Raw genomic sequence first — 10,006 nt, forward strand, 5'->3', positions numbered from 1 at the left:
GTAATCAATGCTTAGCATAAATTATGCAGTATTGAAACGAAATTCAAATTTTTTATGCAATAAACTTGTAAATATTCAAGAAATACGTAGAGAAAATGTTGAGGAGATCCAGGAAATTCCTCGAAAAACACCAAAAAAAGGATCTGAAAATTCTGAGAAACATCTTATCCAATCAGCATTCAATAGAAGTTTTGCCAGAAATATCTAGAGAGTCAAAGGTCACACATCGAGTTTCTGATTGGATGATTACCTATACTGATTACCTATACATAAACGAACCTTGGAATAAAGCGTTTCTTTTATATTTCTCATCTTTTCTCTCGTGTTCAAGTTGTGTAGATTTAGCCTGGTCGTTAATAGAAGAGCTTAGGAATAGAATCTAGCGTTCAATTAGAAGACTTATCAGAAAAATTTTATAGACAATGACAAAACGATCATCATTAATGTTCTTTAAATGTTAATTGTCAGCTTTGGTTCAATAAGATCTCTATTTCTATCGATGTATATATATAATGTATAAATCCTAATACAACTGTCTTATATTTCTCCAAAGAACTACCGTTTTGGTACGTCTTCAATTTCTCAGTAATTAGATATTCTGTATATATTAAGTTGATAGAGATAACTAGTAAATTAACAAAATCTAAAACAGAGTAATTTATGGCAATAGATGGGTGTTTGGAGAAATTATGGGTCCGAAGTTTAAGCAGAGCTCAATAGTTCATTGAATGATACATTGAGTAACTGAAGTTATAAGTGTTGCGTTCGAGTCCCAGAGTAACTATCAACACAGATGTGGGTTCATCCAACCAGAGAGCTGTAAACAGAGTAATGCTTATCGATTGGTCTACTGCTAACAGCATTCTTCCTATTCTTTTTAAACTTGTATTCTAACAAGATGCAGATATGCTAATTAATCAAATGTACTAACAATGGAATGATCCAAGCAATTAAAAGTCAATTCATCTTATTTACGCCTTTTCTAATTGACTGTCTTTGGTCAAACACATTAAAGACTTTCCATTATATTAATTCAAGAAATCTTCAATTGAAATAGTCCTTCATGATGATACTTTGAAACATTTTAATTATAATTATTAAATTACAGTCGTTTGAAACTTTCTCAACCTTTGATATCATAGTTTTTACCGTACATAAGTGAATTACTCTAATTTTTATGAAATTAACTTATTACATTATCTTAAATCTACTAACCACAGATCTAATGAGAGACCAATGTATGATCTACTCAACAAAACAGTAATACACTGATTCATATGACAAACATCAGTCAGTATCAAACAGTCCGTCAGTAGGTCAGCTACAACGTTGGACCAGGCACATATTTACATCGGTTCAAGTTGCCATACCTCATTAACACAACAGGATGAACAACAAATTCATAGAAGTAATTAATTCAATGGTAGTAATATATAAAAGAAAGATTGTGTATAAGAACATAGTACAGGAAGAAAGAATTAGATCGTAGAAAGAAAGATATGAAGCAATTTTAATCTCATAGTTTAAAGGAAGACGGAGAGTGTATACACCAACTCCATTGTGACTGGTTGTAATCCATGTCACACAGAGTCTCCAGCAATTAGCTACAATTGTCACGGGGACCCCAACCACGTAGTTTGCATCTACTAACATGGCTCAGATTTCAAGCACTGATGCCATGTTCTGGTTTGGCCGCCCCTAACTTTCTTCCAACCATCTCCAACATTAGTCAGCATTGCACATGAGGTAGTCGGTGTTCAGATATACGTAACACGTGACCCAACCATCTCAGTCGATGAAGATTTACAACCTCATCGACTGATTTATCATCATCACCTAATACCCTGCGTCTTAATTCACTATTACTTACCCAGTGATCCCAGCAGATGAGAACAGCATTTCTAAGACATCTGTGATCAAATACTAGCAACTTCCGAGTATCCTTTATTCTTAATGACCACCTTTCGTCACCGTAAAATAAAAGAGAACGAACTGACATGCAGTATACTCGTCCCTTAATTGATAGGCGGATATCAGTTAATGTACAATAAAATGTAATCCACCAATCAACATGATCAATGATCACTATCTCACATTTAACATAATTGGTATCCATAAGAACAATGGATTGAATATATTCATATGACTTAAGTATTATCAAGTTATAATTAAAATTAACCATGTGATCATTTGATAAATTAATTAAGTTGATGTAATTAAGAAGTAATTATTATCTGAAATGGGTATTTTCATGGACAATGTAGCAGTTTCACTAGTCGATTAAGGTTAGACCATGATGGAAAATCTGGAAGCACTGGATGACAGTATTGTCCTAGTATGGGACTTCTCAGCAGTGCGTATCCACGATCTCACTCGCAAGATTCGAACCCAGGACCTATCAATCTGGCGCGCCAGCGCTTAACTATTGGACCACTGAGCTGATATTCAATGGTGTTAGTGTCTAACTTCAAATAATCCACGAAATTTAGTTACACATCCACCATTGTCTTCAGTGAGTTACTATCTCATAACAGACCAGGTTAAACTCCACTAGTAGATTATCATAGTTGAACAAGTTGTTCAAATCAAATCATTTCTTATTGCCAACACATTTCTATTTAATAAAAAACAACTTTCGCAGAAATATTTCAACTCAATGTTTTGTATCAGAAGGGTTTTGTGGATATTATAATAATATTTCCTAGAGTTCTAGTGAGAAGCAGTGACCAGTGGAGTTCAACTGGGTCTTTTATGAGATTGTAACTCACTGATGACAATGGCGGATGTGTCGCTCAATATCATGGATTAGTTGAAGTTAGATATCAACACTATTGGATGTCGGCTCATTGATCTAGTGGTTAAGCGTTCGCGCGCGACACTGATATATCCTGGGTTCCAATCTAGTGAGGTGGGTTCGTGGATACGCAATGCTGAGGAGTCCCACAATAGGACGAAACGGTCGTTCTGTGCTTCTAGATTTTCCATGGTTGTCTAGATTCAATTGACTCATGATCTCAACTAATAATGATTTGTATTAACAACATCATAATACACATTATATGACTGGATCTATTTTTTATTTAAGCTTTGAGATATTTCATAATAGAGTGTTTTTCAGTTGTACAATCCTAACTAACATTATACAGTAATTTAAATGAAATATTTCTACAGTTAATAGGTTCATATTCTTTAATGTGCTTAATAATAATCAAAACTGAATAAGTTCCGTTGGCTAGAGTATCATTTAATAACAAACCAATCAGGTAAAACATAACAGATCTCGGATTCAGTTCACTTATCCATGTGACACAATACCATTTTGGTATTACAAATGATGTCAACTATAAATCATAATCCTTACTCTTCATATAATTTTATGAACTTCATTTAACCCTAGTATGTAAGTAGACAATTTTAAAGTCAGTCTAGCACCATTCAAAGTTCATCCATAAATTATAATTTTACTATTCTGTCTTAATATCAAATGAGTTTTGTGAATATTATAGTAATTTCAAAGGTTAAGATCATGAGTCAATTGAAGCTAGACCACCATGAAAAACCTGGAAGCACTGGACGGCCGTTTCGTCCTATTATGGGACTCCTCAGCAATGCGCCTCGACAACCTCACCCCTTCGAGATTCGAACCCAGGATCTACTGGTTTCACGCGCAAACATTTAATCACTAGACCACTGAGCCGGCATCCTGCATCTGGCATTCTGTTTTAGACAACTATTGAAAAGATCTATACTTACATCTTAGCTATATTTTAGAATTTTATCTTATAATGAACATTTGAATATACATTTATATCTAACTTTTAACCATTAAACAGATGGATATAATTTCAAGTGTTTCCATCTATAAGTATACTTGAACCCCAGTCATAATCATTATAATCATGTACAATCATTTATTGATTAAAATACTAAATCATTATTCTTATTAACTTGATATACTACTTAATAATATTTAAGAGTGAATATTGTGTCAAATCAAGGGCTTAACACTGAACAATTCATATGAGAATAATGAGAAATGTATATGTATATGTATATAGAAATATATATACAGGAAATTATATAGAATGGATAAGAGATGATTGTAAACACTTCAATTAGATTGTTAACCTTATTTTAATATATGATTATGTAGATTAACTATAACTATAATATATATCTAAATTCATTTGGTATTGTTTATTTGAAACTACCCATTGATGTTTAGAACTGTAATTAGCTATATGGATTGCCTCGATAATGCCTTAATTCTTAAAATCGTAATAAGCAAAGATGAATAGTTGCTAACAGTACAATTCAGGTTACACATTTCGTCCTAGTTTTGAGCTCGTCATTTGGATGTACCTATATCTCCGAGTTGATATTCACTCTCGGACTTGAACCCGGTATCGTTCGCTTTAAATATCATCGCATTATCTACTTAACTACTGAGTCCTGATAGCCACTTGCTTGTACAATGAGGTGAAGTTTAAATTCACTTCATATTGTGTACTTGAATCTTCCCATTGATGTTTACAGTCTGTTATTGGCATTTGTGCATATTGTATGGGTTGCCTCGATATTGTATTTAGTCATAAGCATTCTAAAAAAAAAGATGAATAATGGCTAGCAGTACAATCTAGGATACGCGTTTCGTCCTTTTTTTGAACTCGTCAACTGAATGTATCTACATCTCAGAGTTGGACTCGAACCTAATACCGTTCATTTTAAACTTGATCATATTATCTACTTAACTACTAAGTCTTGATAACTATATCTAATGAAGACCAAAAAGAAAATGAGTCATGAAACTAGGTAAACATAAGTTATTCATGTTCATCATTTGAAATGAACTCAATCTCTCTCATTCACAAAAAAAAAACACTTTGTTTTTGGGTGTAATTTACATTGACAATAATGTAAATGATGAATCATATATTCACAATGAAAATAGAAATCACACCCCTTTGTATAAAAATAAAGAAAAAAAAGCAAAAAAAGGGGAACTTTTTTTCTTTTCTTTTTTCAAAAGAAAAAACTTGATGTTCTTTTATTTATTTTTTTCTTTTTTTCTTTTCTCTAATAACCATAGAAAAGAAAAAAAGAACGAGAAGAAGCAAATGTTTATTGTTCAATATACCTTGATGAATAGAAATATGAAATTGAATGAGACAAATTAAAGTTAACCTTAATTAGTGTTACAGATTAGGATTGTTAAAATAGAAAAGAGTTCAGTTAAAGCATAATACGATATGTCTCCAAAATACCCTGGTACGGATGAAGGTAGGAAGAGTTCGCTTTCCTTCTTGAAATGCTCTCATATGGTTACAAGTATACAGTCACTCTGTCAAAGAAGTCCTAATCAATGCCTTCTCTCGATGGAGGGGTTTTTGTATACGAGATTGAGAAGAAGAAAAGTGAATGTCTGGCGCTTTAACCGGGTTGGTGGATACGGCTGGTCCAACTAGGGGAGTTGGGAAACCATGATTCCAAACCAATGATGTACATGAGCTCCAGGATTTAAAAGGAACAAATGGCGTATGAAAAAATTGTTGGTCACTGGATAACATGAGACTGCATCTCTCTATGTCGTTCCACTGCCCCATAGATCAGACCTTCAGGTCGAAGGCTCCAGGTATGGTTCTCTAAGAAAATCACCTGCTTCGGTCTGGGCACCGGGCAGTATCACAGCGCACATACAAATCAAGTGACTAGTGTGGCGCACATCTATTTAGTGTCTCTTTGTACCGATATTTATGTGTTCAGATAAATAAAAAGAAGAAAAAATGATTGGTCTTATTTTCTGATAAAGCTGTATAATCTTAAAACGTATGCACTAGATAGTTAACAATTATTAATAAAATATATTTGAATTAGACGAATAAGAAGGTTAGAAGAACTAGTACCTTCCAAGAGATTTGAAATCTCAGTATGAGATGTTGCCACAGAGTAATTTTTATCCAGCCTATCATTCCTATTGGTTTATGCAAATCATATTGGTAGTAGATCAGTTGCAAAGTGTTAAATCGTAATAAAGAGAAAACGGATTTCATATTCTATGGAAAAAAAGGATTTTGGTTTCGTCTTAGTATAAGACTTTGTAGCTGTAAACACTCACAAGTCCATCAGGAACTGAACTCAGCATCTTCTACACAGATGTAAAAGCTTGAATTTTTAGCCACTAATTAACAACTCAGAAGTGTTCATATTGAATTTTAATCAATTCACTATATTGTGTGACTATTTTCCATTTCCTACAGTATAGAATTAATTGACGTTAAACAGGTACTTCACTGGATTCTAGCACTGGAATTAATACACCTAATTTGATCATCTTTGACTGATCACAAGGTCAGGTACTTTATATTATCCTATTATAAGCTGATCATATTCACGATGTAATGAATGAGCAGGTTAAGATTGAGGATGAGAGGATTAAATGCACTTTACATCGATCACTACTCAGCAATTAAGTTCGAGTAAATTTCCCGATCAATATTATGTACTTAGATACTAATAGTTAAGATCAGCTGTACAGAATTATTCAATTATCTCTTAAGATTAAATGAAAAATTGTTTAAAACATAAGAAAACTACATTCAGTCTCTTAAATTAATTGATTACATATAAGAAGGGGTATCGTGGAGATTTTCAGAAATTTCAGTAGTTAAAGCAAGACCATCGTGGGAAACCTGGAAGCACTGAACGGCCGTTTCGTCCCAGTATAGGACTCTTCAGCATTGTGCACTCACGATCCCGCCCCGCGCGAGACTCGAACCCGGGACCTGTCAGTCTTGCGCGCGAGCGCTTAATCACTAGACCACTGAGTCGGCATCCAGCGGTGCTAATGTATGACTTTAACCACTGCATGAAGTTGCGCCACACCACTGTCTTCCTATTTTACATATAGCTAATGTTGAAATAAACACTGTCTAAAATACTTCTTGTTCAATTTATTATTTTATTATTTTATTTATACACATAAACATAAATACAAGAAGGCACCAAATATATAGGCACCACACAAATTATTCGATTTGTATGAGCGCTGGAACACTGCTCAGGTGATCAAATCAAAGCACGTGGCTTTCTTAGGGGGCCACACTCAAAGCATTCAATTTAAAGGTCTGATCCACAAAGCAGTGAAGCAACGTAAGGAGATACAGTCCCACGGTAACCAGTGACCAACGACAGGTTCATACGCCATTTGTTCTTCCAGGATGATGTGCACTATTGGTTTGGAATCATGGTTTTCCGACTCCTCTAGGTGTATTTTACATGTCCACCAACCCGGTTAAAGCGCCGGACATTCGCTTTTTGTCGTCTGAATTTTGTAAACAACACCCGTGTTTTAGGTTTTTACATAGACCTACAATAAATGTAGTAGGTATTTACAAGTGGAATTCTAGTTACATTTGTCATCCTATTTGATATTTTTTAGTTAGATGTACTTCAATCTTACTGTTCATGTCAAATACTTATAAACGTATCCAGTACCTATTACTTCAAATATGATCTTAATTAAGTCATATAGCTCAGATACCTGCTATGTTGTACACTACAATATAGCCAGGATATTAGCGGTTTATGGATTCTAGATAGAAAAAAGTATATGTCTTAGCTTTCGTCACGGAAATATAATCTGAATATCAACCATTAACTTATATCTATAGTTAATAATATCGTAATAATGGAGACTAAAGCTATTAATAACAATCAATGAATACAAATCCTTTAAAATAAAATTCTTACCAAAAAAAGTTAGATAGTAACACTGCTGAATGTCGTTTAAGCGTTCATATGCATGACCGAAAGTCCTTGATTCAAGTCTCTTGTGTGTACGATCTTAGATACACACTGTTGAACCATCCCAAACTAGGATGAAACGGTCATTCAGTACTTCCTGGTTTTTAACAGTAGTAAGAAAGGGGATTTTTCTAGTGATTGTAGTCATTTCAATAATTAAATTCGATTAAAACTACATCACCATAGAAAATTTAGAAACATTAATTAGTTGTTTCGTCCTAGAATAAGATTCTTCAACAATGTACATTCACAATCTTATCTGTTTGGATTCAAATCCCAATTCCCTCTCCTCAAACTTTCAATTATATTAAACATATATATTCACAAGAAAAAAAAAGTTGAAAAAAATACTCTTTAAACTATACTATTGACTTACAACTTATAACCCAATGTTCTTAATGTTCAATAGTATACAATGTTTACTTTGATTTGATTGTTACTATATGTAGGTTTATTTTGTCAAATGAATAAATAATTGTTTATTTATTTGATATATTCAATATTGACGAGTTAAATACACAATTGGTATTGGTTATAATCAATTCTTATTCTTATTCTTCTTCGTAATTTCTTCTTCTTTTTTTTCTTACTCTCAAATTGACCAATCAGCAAACGAGTTGTTGTTGTTGTTCTAGTTCTTGGTGTGGTTGTTGTTGTTGTTATTGTCCTTCCTATGACTTTTATTTTCCATGAATTCGGTAAGTATACGTTAGTCTATGAATGTATATATATATATATATATATATAGTCTATTGGCATTAAGTCTACGATTCTCAAAGGATCTGTCTATTTGTGTATGCATGAAGTATGTATGTTAATATGTTGTGTGTGTGTAGGTGTGAATGTGTGTGTGTACATGTAACAGTATATGACTAATCTAATGTATATTTATCATATCGAAAACCGACATTCCATCCATTTCATGATCAGATCATTACTGAACAATATACGTTTCAATTGCCTGTTATATGTGGTGTTTCTATCCCAATTATACGTGTGATATGTATGTATGTAATAGTATGTATGTTTGTAAGCAAATTACACTACATTTATATACATACGATAATAAACAAAACAAGTTTTGATCTTTGATAAAAATCAGATTGGCTCGATGGATATCAATAGTTGACTAACATAGTTACGGGGAATAAATGTAAAAAAGGGAATCGTTCTGAAAAGTACTACTCACATTTGAATTGTTCACAAGATTAAAATTGTTTTTGATTGGGTTCATGAACCAATTGATGTTAGACACAACCATTTAGAACCTGGAAGCACTGTACGGCCGTTTCGTCCCATTGTGGAACTCGTCAGTAGTGCGCATCTACGATCCTGCTCGCGGGATTCGAACCCAGGGCCCTTGGTATCGCCGTGATCAGTAGAGCACATTTATGTCGGGTAAAGACAGGTATCCACCCCAGTACAATGGAAGATCGTTGCGCAACTTCGTGGATTGGTTGAGGTTAGACATTAACAGTGTTGGATGCCAGCCCAGGCATCTAGAGGTTAAGCGTTCGCGCGCGAGACAGAAGGCCCTGATTTCGGATCCCGTGAGCGGGATAATGGATGCGCACTGCCACTGATGAGTCCCACAGTAGAACGAAACGGCCGTCTAGTGCTTCCAAGTTTTCAATGGTGGTCTAACATCAATTGGTTCGTGATCTCAATTTAATCTTCACAACCTCATACTGATGTTTAAAATTGTTATAGTCACATTATGCAATAATTACGCAATCCATTAAATAATATGAAAGAACTTTCACATATATAGACAACAGCAACTACTTTATTTCAAGCAATCACTGAGATGCCCTGTTTGTATCCAAGCTTCATGTTAACCGTCATTCATTGATAAACGATATATGCAATCTTTAGAGAAGATCGATACATTTTGTAAGAAATTACCTAGCGTTACCTAATAAAACAGTTCAGGAAGTTAACACTGAATCGTTTGGGCTGATGTTAACTTTATATACATCAACTGAAAATTGAGTATTACGTAAAGACATGTTTTGTAACACCTTTCATTATGCACTGGGTAACTAAACTAGGCATATATTATAGATAATCAAAGCAGATTTCGGCATTATCATATGAAGTCATTGACTGTCAGTCTGATTATTGCTGACAGATAAAAACTTCTGGCTGAAGAAACGGAATGAAAAGGCCTAAAAATCAATCATAATGGTTTTAAGCGCGCTGG

At 33.8% G+C, this 10,006-nt stretch overlaps 1 protein-coding gene across 2 annotated transcripts in view; it reads right to left on the reverse strand.

Moving 5' to 3' along the window:
• The window catches only part of MS3_00008146 (uncharacterized protein), a 79,174-nt gene extending 70,391 nt beyond the window's left edge, over positions 1-8,783 (reverse strand). For both annotated transcript variants that reach the window (XM_051216501.1, XM_051216502.1), the window contains exon 1: positions 8,180-8,783. The gene's annotated coding sequence lies outside the window, so the exon portion shown is untranslated. The remainder of the gene's footprint in view (positions 1-8,179) is intronic.
• Between the last annotated feature and the right edge of the window lie 1,223 nt (positions 8,784-10,006).

Source organism: Schistosoma haematobium, chromosome 4 (assembly GCF_000699445.3).
Source record: "Schistosoma haematobium chromosome 4, whole genome shotgun sequence".
Classification (NCBI taxonomy): domain Eukaryota; kingdom Metazoa; phylum Platyhelminthes; class Trematoda; order Strigeidida; family Schistosomatidae; genus Schistosoma; species Schistosoma haematobium.